The sequence below is a fragment of the Ursus americanus genome, chromosome 3, assembly GCF_024610735.1.
Source record: "Ursus americanus isolate L20-20 chromosome 3, mUrsAme1.1.p, whole genome shotgun sequence".
Taxonomy (NCBI): Eukaryota; Metazoa; Chordata; class Mammalia; order Carnivora; family Ursidae; genus Ursus; species Ursus americanus.
Window position 1 is genome coordinate 22044339 of NC_142129.1, and position 12702 is coordinate 22057040.

Consider the following 12702-nt stretch of genomic DNA (forward strand, 5'->3'; position numbering starts at 1 on the left):
CAGATGAATGTGTCACGGGGAGCGGGCGGGCAGGGTGTCAGATGGGCACGCTTCCCTCCAGGGGAAGGAGGGCTGTGCGAGACGCGGGGCGGAGGGGAGGGGAGTGATTAGCAAGCAGGCGTGAGTCACGCATCCAGTCCCCGGGCAGCGGCGTGCGCCGCGGACTCCCCTGGGTGCGGACTTGGTGCCAGGCAGCGCAGCTGGCGCGGGGAAAGGTGCCAGGTTTCCTGCGGGGGCCTCGCGGGGTGGGGGCCGGAGCCTGGAATCTCACGGCCACCTGCTCCTGGCGCGAATCCAGGGTCCGCGGGTTTCTGCGCCCGTGGGCCTGGCTGGCCTCGGCGATCTCCCAGCAGGCCCCGACCCCGCGGCCTGCCTCCTCCCCGCCGCCGGGCCCCTGCGCCCCCTGATGTCCCCCCTCCCCCCCCCCCCCCCGCCGCCCAGCCCCGCACACCGCAGCCTCGGGACCAAGTCGGGGCCACCGGCCGGGCTGTCGCACGGGGCGGGCCCCACATCGCAGGAGGGAAGGGCGCGCTGCCCGCGCTCGCGGAGGCCCTCCCGGCCCGGACAGCGGACAGCTGCTGTCCCGGCCTCGCCGCGACGCCTAGGCCGGTGACCACTGACTCTCCGGTGCCCTGGGGAGTCGTGGGCAAAACAAATCCAAGCGGTTTCCGCCCCCACCATAGGCCGCAGGGCCCCTCCTCCTGCGGGCACCTGGGTCCCCACGGCCGCCGCAGCAGGCACGCTCCGTGGCCCGAGCTTCTAGAAGACTCTTTTCGGAGTCGACTGCGTCTCCCTCCCCGTGGGCCCTGAGGGGGCTGGGCCAGGGTGCGGGGGAGCCTGCCCTTAGAAGAGGCACAGGGTAGAAGCCCCTCTCCGGCGCGGCCCAGGAGCGAGGAGCGTGTGCTCGGAACTTCCCCGTCTATCCGCGCGGACAGGGAGAGGGAGGAGGGCAGACGTGCCTCTGCTCCTGACGTCTCCTGGCTGTTCGAGCTTCTCTCCGCATCCAGGGGGTTACTCGCCGTGTCACATGCTGGACGTTAGCCTTTGCACAGCTGCACCCACAGCTCCGAGGAGGACCAAGTTCCTTACACCCTGCGGTCACCTGTGTTTGCCCCTTTCCTGAGAAGCTTCTCTAACCTACCTGGGGGTGGGGGTGGGGGACACTGGCTTGTGCCCTGAAAGCTGAAGGCCACTCCTCTGCTTGGCCAGACCTGGGAGAGGGAAGGGCCAGGCGGGCCTTGCCCGGGCCCTGACCAGCACACAAGGCCTCAGAAGACGGGATCTGGCGACAACCCTTGCTTGTCATTTCCCTGCGTGCAGCGTCAGTCAGCGAATGTATCGAACACGTACTAGGCTCCGTGCCCAGCTGCTTTCACCTTCGGCTGATCACTTCCCTGCATCCATTTTCTGTCTGCAAAAATGAGATCAATAAATCTCAGCTGAGAGGAAAGCGGTTCTTTCACAGCAGAGCTGGTAAAGGAACAATAGCCAGAGGCCTTCACCTTTCTGCACAGCCATGACCAGCGTGAGGCAATGGCGCAGTTTGCCCCTGGTGACAAAAACGTGCGGTGGGAGCCATCCTGCAAACCCTCGCCGCCGGCGTGCTGCCTCACTCGCGTGGGCGGCCAGCTTGGCCTGCCTGGAGTCACAGACGACAGGCCCCTGCCCCGGGCTCCGGCTCAGGACTGCAGCGAACAGGCTCCTGTATGTTTGCGGCGTGTGGTGTAGCAGGGAGCATTTGGGGGCTGCGGTGGGATATGGCTTGTGCTGTGTGTGTGTGTGTGTGTGTGTGTGTGTGTGTGTGTGTGTGTGTGTGTAAGAGTGTGGTGTGTATGGCGCGTGGGGGGGGTGGTCTGTGGGGGGGGGGAGGCTTTGGGCGTGGAGGGTGCTGCCCCGTAGGAGCCCTAAACCAGTGGAAAATCTCTTCATGTTCCCTTCCTGAGGCCGTTCCAGGGAAGGGCCTTGGTTTGAGGTCCTGAGGGACTGATTTCCCAAGTGTGGTTCACAGCGGCTCGAACAGCAGAACCATCTGTGGACCTTTTTGAAAATGCAGATTTGGTGATTTACTGAAGGAGGACCTCTAGAGTTGTTGGGGCCTAGTGATCTGCACTTTGAAACAAGGCCGTCGGAAAATTCTTCCGCACCCTCAAGCCTGAGCGCCACTGAGCCAGCCTGGGGAGCCCCCAGGAAAACCCCACCTGCAGGGAGCGCTGTGTGCGCCCAGGCCGCCTGAATACGGCTGAGGTGCGCATGCGTGTGAAGGTGGCCCATCTTTCCACTTGGCAGCAAACATCTGCCTGGGTCACGTCCACCCCGGCATGCTCGTGTTTGTGAACTTTTCACGTCACCAGTTAGCCCCCTCTGCCCCAGCTTTTGAAGCCTCCGTGGTTTATGTACCATGAATATGCACTGCTGGCTGGGGTGGGTTTGTCCTCAGGCCATTTTGTGGGGAGATTGGTGTTTCCTGACCTTTGTAGAATATCCTTGAGAACAGACACATTTCCTGTGCCTTTTGTTTCCTTTTGGCGCCCCAGGGTCTAATGTGGGGCTCTGCACACAGCTGGTGCTAAACTGCTTGCTAAATAAAATGGCGCCAGCTTGGAGAGGGTCCCCAGGGGCTCCTGGACATGTGCTCTGCAAGGCCCTGCCTCCTCAGCACCCACACCCGGCCTGCCCACCTTCCCTCACCCCCTTCATTAGATGAACGTGAGGACGGGGCAGCTCCTGGCAGGCCCAGCGCAGAGGCGGGCGGCCATCTTGCTTCGGCGGGGTTGAGAGCTAGGCCGGATGGGCTCCGGCCCTTCCATGCCAGCAGAACGGGGAGCGCCCTGCTGCTCTTGGGCTGCTCAAAGCCCTTCTGAAGGGAGCAGGACCTGATGCCGCACCTCACCGTTGGTCCCCAGGCAGCAGGATCTAGGGGAGGGCGCAGCACATCTTCGGAGCCCCTCCACACTCCTATGCCAAGCAGCCTCCGGGGGGAGCAGAAGGATTTGGGGGCTTTGGGGGTCAACCGTCTTGGCAGGCTTCTTAGTCTCCCTACCCCTACCCCCCCCAAGCTGAGTCAAATTTTAATTGAAGCCTGTGAAGCACAAAGTCCCACAGAAACCATTACAAGAGTCTTCTGGAAAATAGGGACTGACAACAGGGAAGAGGATGAAAGAAATCATAGCTCAGCAAGCCCTCTGGGCAATCAGTCCCAGGGCACCCAGCAGGCGGCTTCTCCATCTCTATCCTACCCAAGTCCTCACCCAACCCTGAGCTCATTAAAAGGAAACCAAAAGAGCTATATTATTTGGCTTCCATCTGGCCTCTTGAGACTTAAGGACTTTAATCAGTAAAATGTTAAAGAATAAAATAACTCTACAATAACAAGAAAGCCGCCAGCTGGCCCTTCCAGTGACCTTGCCAGAGTGCCTGGGAAATGGATCACACCATCTGGGCTTGACTTCCCTCCTGGGGAAGAGTGAGCAATTACACCATTTTAGGATCCAAGTTTACAAAAAATTTACTTCCCCGAATAAGAAAATTTGTGCCCCCAAAACAGCTTGTATCTAATGTATCATCTGTTTCCTGCATCCCACTGCCCCCACCCCAAACCAGCCCTCCTCTCTTCCCTATTCCAGGCCCAGAATTCCAACATGGCATCTTTGGGAAGGGCTGACAGTTCAAGGCACCACAGAAGGGTCCCAGGGAAGAAACGTGGAAAAGTCTAAGAGCAGGAAATAAATTACACCGATTGAAAAGACAAGAAAAATAGTTGAATTCCTTCTCCAGGTCCAAGTCTAGGACTTATCAGTCCTCTTCCTGGAGCCATCTTGCTCTCATGAGGAGAAGCTAAGCCTAAATCTGCTAAGGAAACACAGAGAGCCGACAAGGTGCCCAGCAGGTGACGGTTGAGGAGAGGGGAGAGAAGGGCGCTGGTGGTGCAGGCTGGACTTCTCTTTTTCAAGGAGCCACTGAGAAGGAGCTTAAGTGTGTAGACCTGGGAGGCAGCCCCTAAATTCCCACACACCCTCCTCTGGCAATGGCCGACTAGCCCTTGCCCCACCTGGTGTGTCCCTGGGAAACAGAGGCAAAGGGGAACAGGAAAGACGCCGCAGCAGGCGGGATAGAACCTGGAGCCTGAGGCTTGGGCTCTGCACTCTGGAGTGCTGTGAGAAAGGGGCTCAGGCTCTTCCTCCCCAAGAGGGGAATGGAGGAAGAGGCAGAGTGAGGTAAATCTCCCCATTGAAGGATACAGTTGCAGCCTGAGTCACTTGGCTGGCTCCCCCTCCCACCTCACTCCCCTCCGCAGACTCCTTTTCGACAGCCTGTGGAAGCCTGTAGAATCTTCTTTCATAGCCATGAAAGCTCTGTCTCCTTCTAATGGCTGGGCACCTCAAGCAGACTCAGGGGGTCATTGGCATCTTGGCCATTAGTGCCCTTTCTGAAAGTCCTGGCCATCATCCTCCCAGGAGCACCGCAGGCTACAGGGGTTAGGGGGGCCAGACTGTGGTGGGAAGAAGCAGTAGTAAGGGGGAGCATCCTCTCTGAAGTGTGAGGAGCAGACCCCAGAGAGACACCCTCAGAAGGTCAGTAAGGGGCTTGCGGGGGGAATAGAGCGAGTGGCACTTGGGTAGGTGGTGCCGCTCCTGAGTCTTGGACCAGAACTTCTTCCAGGCTGTTAAATGTGCTATTGATTGCCCTGGAAGTTTCTAACCATACAGCTATCAATGTTCTTTCCAGGTCACCCCAAGTTTCTTCTTGTGTCTCATCTTCACAACTTGTGGGGGTGGATTTTTCTCATTTTATTTCATTTTGATTAATTACTTAATTTGGATTTTCTCATTTTAGAGAGGCAGAAGGCAAGGCCCAAAAGATCCCATTCTAAGTAGAATCACTGAGCTCCAAAGCCATGTATTGTTTAAAGCTCATGTCACTAAGGTGCCCTGGCCAGCTGGGTCCAGGGGCACACGTGGCATCAGAGCCCCCCCGGGGGCTACCAGCTTGCTCTCTTCAGCGCAGGCTCTCCTCAAGCAGAGGCCACTGGCCCCCACAGCTCCAGGCTCGGAGCCAATCTGGTCAGCAACCCCAGGAGAAAGGGCCTGACTCTTTTTAATTCTTTAAAAGAAAGTATTGAGAATATTCTTGTACCTACTACCAGATTTGTCATATCTTTATATTCTGTCCTGAGCTGGTGTTTAAAAAAATGTTTTTTTAGGGGCGCCTGGGTGGCGCAGCGGTTGGGCGTCTGCCTTCAGCTCAGGGTGTGATCCCGGCCTTATGGGATCGAGCCCCACATCAGGCTCCTCCGCTGGGAGCCTGCTTCTTCCTCTCCCACTCCCCCTGCTTGTGTTCTCTCTCTCGCTGGCTGTCTCTGTTAAATAAATAAATAAATAAACTATTTAAAAAAAATGTTTTTTTAAGGAAAAAGGAAATGGATAAATGGTGGTACATCCAGACAACGGGCTATCCAATCATGAAAGGACGTGGGAGAAACCTGAACACATATTGATTAAGTGAAAGAAGCCAGTCTGAAAAGGCTACCGACTGTAGTAATTCCAACGATCTGGCATTCTGGAAAAAGCAAGACTATGGAGACAGTGAAAAGACCCAGGGTTGCAGGGGTTGGAAGGAGGGGAGGATGAATAGATGGAGCAGAGTTTTGAGTGAGGAGACTGTAGGAGATCACACCACAATGGTGCACACGTGTCTTTATACGTCTGTCCAAAGCCACAGAATGCACGCCCCTGAGAGTGAGCTCGAAGGCAGACCGTGGACTCTGGGTGGTAACCATGGTTCCGTGTGGGTTCCTCAGTGGTAACAAAGGTACAACTGGTGCTGGACGTTGATGGTGGAAAAGGCTGAGGAGGGCCCAGGGGAGATCTCTGTACCTTCTCAATTTTGCTGTGAACCTAAAACTGCTCTTAAAAAAGCAAAGTCTTTTAAAAACACACAAAATACAGGAACCCAAGTCTCCATGATGCCCCCACTGAATCGTTTTGCTGTGAACCTAAAACTCCTCTTAAAAAAGCAAAGTCTTTTAAAAACACACAAAAATACAGGAACCCAAGTCTCCATGATGCCCCCACTGAATCGATTTGCTGTGAACCTAAAACTGCTCTTAAAAAAGCAAAGTCTTTTAAAAACACACAAAAATACAGGAACCCAAGTCTCCATGATGCCCCCACTGAATCGTTTCCTAATAACAAAGTACCACACACTAAGTGGCTTAAACAACAGAACTTATCATGCAGTTCTGGAGGCCAGAAGTCCGAGATAGGGTGTCAGCGGTTCCTTCTGAGGCTGTGAGGGCGAATCTGTGCCCTGCTTCTCCCCCCAGCTCTGGTGGCTGCTGGCGATCTTTGGTGTTCTAGATGTGTCACCCCATTCTCTGCTTCATGTTCACGTGCCATTCTTCCTGCGTGGGTGTGTTTCCAGATACGCTCTTTCTGTAAGGGTATCAGTCATACTGGATTGGGACCTGTCCCAATGACCTCATTTTAACTTGATAACCTCTGTAAAGACCCTGTCTCCGAATAAGAGCACATTCTGAGGTATGAGGGGTTAGGACTGCAACGTTTTTTTTTTTGGGGGGGGGAGGACTAATGCAACCTGTAACACCCACTGAAGACACCACCTTGCCCCGACCTGTGGTGGCTGAGTGCTCCATCGCCACAGAACCGTTCAGGCTGGGTTTACAACTGGCCGGGCCGAGCTGACCGTATTCCATAGCAGAGATCTCACAGGGGACCTCACAGGCACGCCGCAGCTCACACCTGCTCTCCCTTCAGAGCAGCCTGTCACCGCACAGTGTGGTTAGACACATCTTCCAGGTGTCACAGCGCAATTCAACACGTGGCGGGGCAGCTTCCCTCAGCAGGTGTAGACAAGCCTGCACCCGTCACAACCAAAGGGTCTCAGGGAGCCTCGGGCGCTCCCAGAGCTTTTCTCCTCTTGTTATGTCTCTGAGCCACAGAACCCACACATGGGGTTGCATGGGGTAATTCCGAAGAGAATTCTCTCAAGATCTATTGCCCAAAACACACTTACTGTCCGACACAGCCATTTTTATTCCTCGTAGAGTCCCTCTTTGCATTGCTGACTCCAAGAAAGCTAATTAATTATTTGAGACACCACTATTAAATTGACACAGTGATTAATCTGATAATCCTTTTTATGAAATTACCTCTGAAATGCTAACTTTTCATCTTTTGAAACTCACTGTGTAAATTACTCTGAAGGTTACATTGTACCAGCTTTTGGCTCTGTAAATCTTAATGGCAGTTTTTTGCCAAAAGCAATAAAAGCTGTCCTGAATTTATCAGGTCAATCAGGAAAGAGGCAGGCAGGCAGGAAACTGAAGGTGACACGCCGCAAGTGGGGGGTTTGTCTGACGGATTGTTAGGACCTGCTGTTGCCGGTTCGCTACAGGACACTTTAAACGGTGGGAGTCTCGTGAGGCAGGACAGGAGCTGCTGGTTGCAGGTGTCAGGGCTCCTTGATAGAAGAGCCTGTGTGGTTCTAAGAGGTGGGTCCGTTCCCACCTTGTCCCCACCACCATCTCTACATCTCCCAGTGCACCTCCCGAGTATCTCAGCCATGCAGGACGGAGACAATGCCCGCCCTCCTGGCACTTCCGTTCTAATAGGAGAGGTCGGACAATACACAAGAGAAAGGACAAGTGAGAGGGCGTTGCATTCTGTGGGAGGAGGATAAGGGAGAACGAGTGGGGGTGGCAATACACAATTTTAAACCAAGGGGTCAGGGACGGCCATGTTGCTTCACACACCTCACTCACCCCAGCCCTGGCTCTGCCTTGAAAGGATTACATTTGAATAAAGAACTGGGGGTGAGAGATTGGCCATGTGGATACTGGAGAAAGAGTCTTCCAGGGCACAGCCAGTGCCATGGACCTGATGTGGGAGCCTGCCTGGTCAAGGAACAGCAAAGGGGAGCTGGAATGGAATGAATAAAGGGGCAGTGGCAGGAGTTAAGGTCACAGAAGTTTGGAATCCATAGGTCGTGGAAAGAGTTGAGTAAACCTGGCACTTCTGGGTGTTTTGCAAAGGAAAAGCAGGTCTGTCAATCCTGTCTGCTGCTGGCGTTCCCTCCCCACCTTGGGTCCTGATCTGGAGGGGTCTCCAGTTAGACCACAGCACCTGAGGGCTTGTGCTAGAAGGGTGTGGGCTGTACAACGCGTGGGTGAGCACTTACTGGGCCTGTAGCCCTACTGCCAGGATTCTCTATATGCCTGCGGGGGGGGGGGGGGCTGAGGCACCTCCCTGCAGTTTCCTGCAAATCATTGCTGCTGCTGCTGCTTCTCTGGGCTGGAGCCATCGAGGTCTTTTCTGCTTTGTGGGAGCAGGAAGCTTATCACTTCCTACCACCCTCTGTCCCGGATTTTCTGCCATCCCTGCCTAGACAGGTGAGAGGCCCCCACAAGCCTCTAGGCCGATTCTTGAGGCGGAACAAGTTTCTAATGAATCTAATACGAAGCCTGGAAAACAGAAGAGGTTTCTGATGCCCACAGGTTGCTCCTGAGAGAAGTCCTCAGTGCACAGGAGAGTTGGGGTCAGCAGCAGGACAGTGACATGGTGACAATGGACAGCCCCCTGGGACCCCCCCATGCCCATAATCCTGTGCAGAAGCTGTTCTGTTATTCCATCACACTCCCCTCTTCACCAAAAGGATGACTTTTCCACAGTCACGATGCCATATTGAGGTGCCAGCCTTCCAGGAGTCTGAAGGAGGTTCAGGGAGAGCCCGCGAGGTCTTTGAGGGCAGCACCGAAGGGGCAGTACTGTCCCTACCCCCCCCCCCCCCCCAGCTCACTCTGCAGTTGGAGAACAGTGGGCTTCTCCGTTTCAGACAAAACCTGTCTTTGGCCTTGAGGCTCCGGATCCAACCTCTGTGGCTGCCCTTTGCCTGAGCTGCCCCACGGAAGGATTTTCTGGAAAGGGACAGCCAGGTGTGCATTTGGGGAGGTTCTGAGATCTCTGCCATCTCTGTTTTCTGCTCCCTGGGTGTGAGGATTGAGCCACTGATGGACAGTTGTCACGATAGCGAGCATAGCTGCTTTTTTGGTTTGTCCCCCAGCCCTCCTCCTCCTCTGCCATGGCATTGATGGCGCCTGACTCCTCTCGTCCCCTCCCCCTTCCATCCAGGCCCTCACCATGTTCCAGAACAATCCCCCACCGTGCGCATGGTGAAGGGGCCTGTCTCCCCGTTGTTTTCTAGTGAGCCTTTTCTTCCCCTGAAGCACATCCAAGAGAGCCGTATCGACTGCCCTCTGGGTTGCCATGGAAACAGAGCATTCTTCCCTCTTTCCTCTTCTGTTTACCTTGGTCAGGGACTGCGGCAAAAACCAGCCAGTCGCTGAAGGAGAGGGAGGCCCCGGGTGGGGGAGAGGGAGGAGGGAAAGGCGGCCGCTCTAAACCAGCTCATTCCGGTTCCGAGCGGCTCCCCGCTCCACTCCCAGAGGCTCTCGCACTAGGCGTGGGCGGCGTGGGCGGCGTGGGCTGCCGCCGGAGGCTCTGGGCGCGCAGAGGAGTGGGGAGGGCCTGCAGGCTACTGTGCGACTGCCCCCCACCCCAGGTTCCACTTCAGCCTGCGCTCCTCCCTGCCCGCGCGGCTGCTGCAAAGCCTTTGTCCTGCCGCCCGCGCTCGCGGGGCCTCTGCTCACTACACAGGGGCGCCGGCCGGGGGTGGGGAGTGACGGGAGCCGGGCCCCGGCCCTGCTCTGTGTCCCGGCCCAAAGCACCTTCACCCTGCCCGCACCCCTGCCAGGCCCTCCTGACAGAGGGCCCTGCGTCCTCTTGGACCGTCCCTGCGGCAGCCCGAGGGATCGCTTGGTCCTCTCTCTGGCTTCCAGCTTCCAGTCGTTCTCAGAATGAAAGCCAAACCTCTGCTCAGCTCTTTATCAACTGCCCCGCCTGCCTCTCCCTCCTTGCCTCCCATGCCTCTTCTCCTGGGTTTCCGTTCTCCTGCTACCTGGCTTCTTCCCTTCCAGAAGACACCGAGAGCGGGGTTTGGCTTTGTCTGGAATGCCCTGCCCCGATGCAATGCCACTCTCCCTCACGCGCTTTCTAGCTCCTGCGGCCTCCGGGAGGCTCTCCCTCACCTTCCTGCGTCCGGCGGCTCGTAGTCATTCCCAGCAGCCTCTGCGGCGGCCTTCCCTGGGACCGGCTCCGCGCTCCCCGCCTCCCTCGCAAGCTCCCTGAAGGCAGGCGAGCTCCCCGCAGCCGCGCCGCCTCCGGGCAGGCCGTGGGCGCCTACTAGGTGCTCAGTTCGTGGGGGCTCCCCGCCCCGGCCTTCGCCCCGCGCGCTCCCGCCTTCGGGCCAGGCCGGGCGCGCCCCCTCCCGGCCGAGCTCCACCGGCTGCCGCCGCCCGCCCGGGGGAGGCCGAGGAGCCACGGAGACGGCCGTCGGTCGGGCTGTCGGAGCCGCGGGGTCGCGGGGTCTCGGGCACGAGGCCGTCCCCGCTCCAGCCAAGCGGGGGCCTGGCTCGCGGAGGGGAGGCCCTCCAACCTGTGAACCGGGGTCCGCCCTCCGGACTTCCGTTCCGCTTCAGACGTGCTGGGGGGAGAGGGCCGTGGAAAGGCTTGGTGGACCTGCAGGGAGGCCGACGCCCGGGTCTGAGGTTGTGGTGGGGGAAAAGCAGGGCGCCCCTCGGGTGCACGCCCCTCTGAGCGACCGCTATGTTACCGTGCTTATGGAGCCCAGCCATGTGGACGGAAGTCGGCCTTTGCGGGAGTGGGCAATGCGGGGGAGCCAGGGGCCGATGCCGGCATCCTGAACCATGGCCGGATCTTGGCGGTTCCCGTGCACACTCTGCCTTGTCCTCCGGCGCGAGGCTTAGGGAGGAAGGAAGACCCCGGAGCTGCATGGACTCCTTTGCAGTCGCGGGAGCAAGTACGTTTACTCGCGTAAGGTCGGGGAGATGTTGCAGACATCGCTGGCCGACAGCTTTCGGTGGAAGGTTCGAGAGGGATAAACTGACCAGTCTGTCTTCTCTGAGATGACAAGGACGGAATATCAGCTGCTTTCTCTTCTTTTCACAGTTGCCACTTGCCCTACTGCTCCACAGCTCCCGGCCTGGGGTGGGCTCCTGAAACAGGAAGTGGCCAGAGCGCCCACACCCCCCCCCCACCCCGCGTCCTTGTCTTCTCCGTCGCCCTGGTTACTGCCTTGCCAGCCTGAGCCGTGCTTGGCACCTTCCTTCCTACCAGAGCTGCCGAGGCCCTCCTGCGCGGCTGGCTGCTGGACAGGAGCTCAGACACACGTTTTTGGGAATCTGAAAAAAGTGTCACACTGTTCCATTTGAGACTCTGGGGCCAGACTCGAGGCCTATGCAGGCTGGGCAAACTTGCCGGGTCTGCTTTGTGTATCACTCAGAAGCCCCTCATCTCCTTTACCTCGGTGTGGCATATAGGAAAGAAAAGGCCTCTAAAGTAGTGTTCATGCTTGATTTTATGAATGGAAAGGATGGTGAGGAATGGACTTTGGGCAACAGGATAAAACCACATCTAAACTTTGAGAAATTGTGTATTTTTTTTTTAATTCTCTCCTTCCCCTGCATTTTTTCCTCCTTGCTCCCAAGATTGGCTTTTAAATCAAAGACTTCCACATACCAGTCAAACTACATCTTAATGAAGAACTTAAAAACACCAGTACTCCTGAGGCACCTAGTGGCTCAGTCCATTAAGCGCCTGACTCTTGATTTTGGCTCAGGTCATGATCCCAGGGTCGTGAGATCAAGCCCCGTGGAGCCTGCTTGAGATTCTCTCTCTCCCTCTGCCCGCCCCTCCCCCCCCTGCACAAGAGCACTCTTTCTTTGGAAGGATGGAAGGGAGGGAGGAAGGAAGGAAGGAAATACTAATACTCCAGCCCTACCCTATGAATCACCCAGTTTTTTACAGCCTGATTTAGTCAGAAGGGACCCAGAATCACAGTATCCTGAAGAATGGCTCAACCGGAAGAGCTGTGAAAGGTTGGGCTTTATAAAGGAGAAAGAAGGGAAAAAGTGAACAAAAAGCCATGAACATACTTAAAAATCTGTTGCCCTTCACACCTCCCAGTCCATCTTGCTACTGTTAGCTCTCTGGGCTGTTTTTTGTGTTATTTTGTTTTTGATACCTTCCTTTATGCCTCTAGTTAATATGCTTTTCTGGTTATTGCTTAATTTGAGACATTCTATATATTACCTTCCTGCTATGGAAGATGAGGGTTTAGCTCACTTACATCACCACCCAACCTCCCCTGTCCCATCCTCTTAGTTTCTTTACTGGTTAACTTTGTAACTTTTAGTAAATACTTCATTTCTTTAACAGCAACCAGAGAGAGCAGTAGCAGTAAATACCTAATCACGCTTACTATGCGCCAGGCATTCTTCAAACACTTTACACATTATTTAAGCCACACAACAACAGTGACTGAGCCAAGAGCCAAGAGCTAAGCTTTGGTCCCCCAACTCTCCAGATCATCTCCTTCTAGAGCTGTGCTATGGTGGCCACTAGCCATGTGTGACTGTTTACATTTAAATAAGTTAAAATTAAATAGAATTAAAAACTGAGTTCTTCAGTCACACTAACCACATTTGAAGCGCTGAATAGCCAGTGGCTACCACATACTGGATGGTGCAAATATTGAACATTTCCATCATCACAGAAAACTCCTGGTTTTGCGCTGGTCTGGAAGCTGGGCCTTTCATTTGAAGGTAGT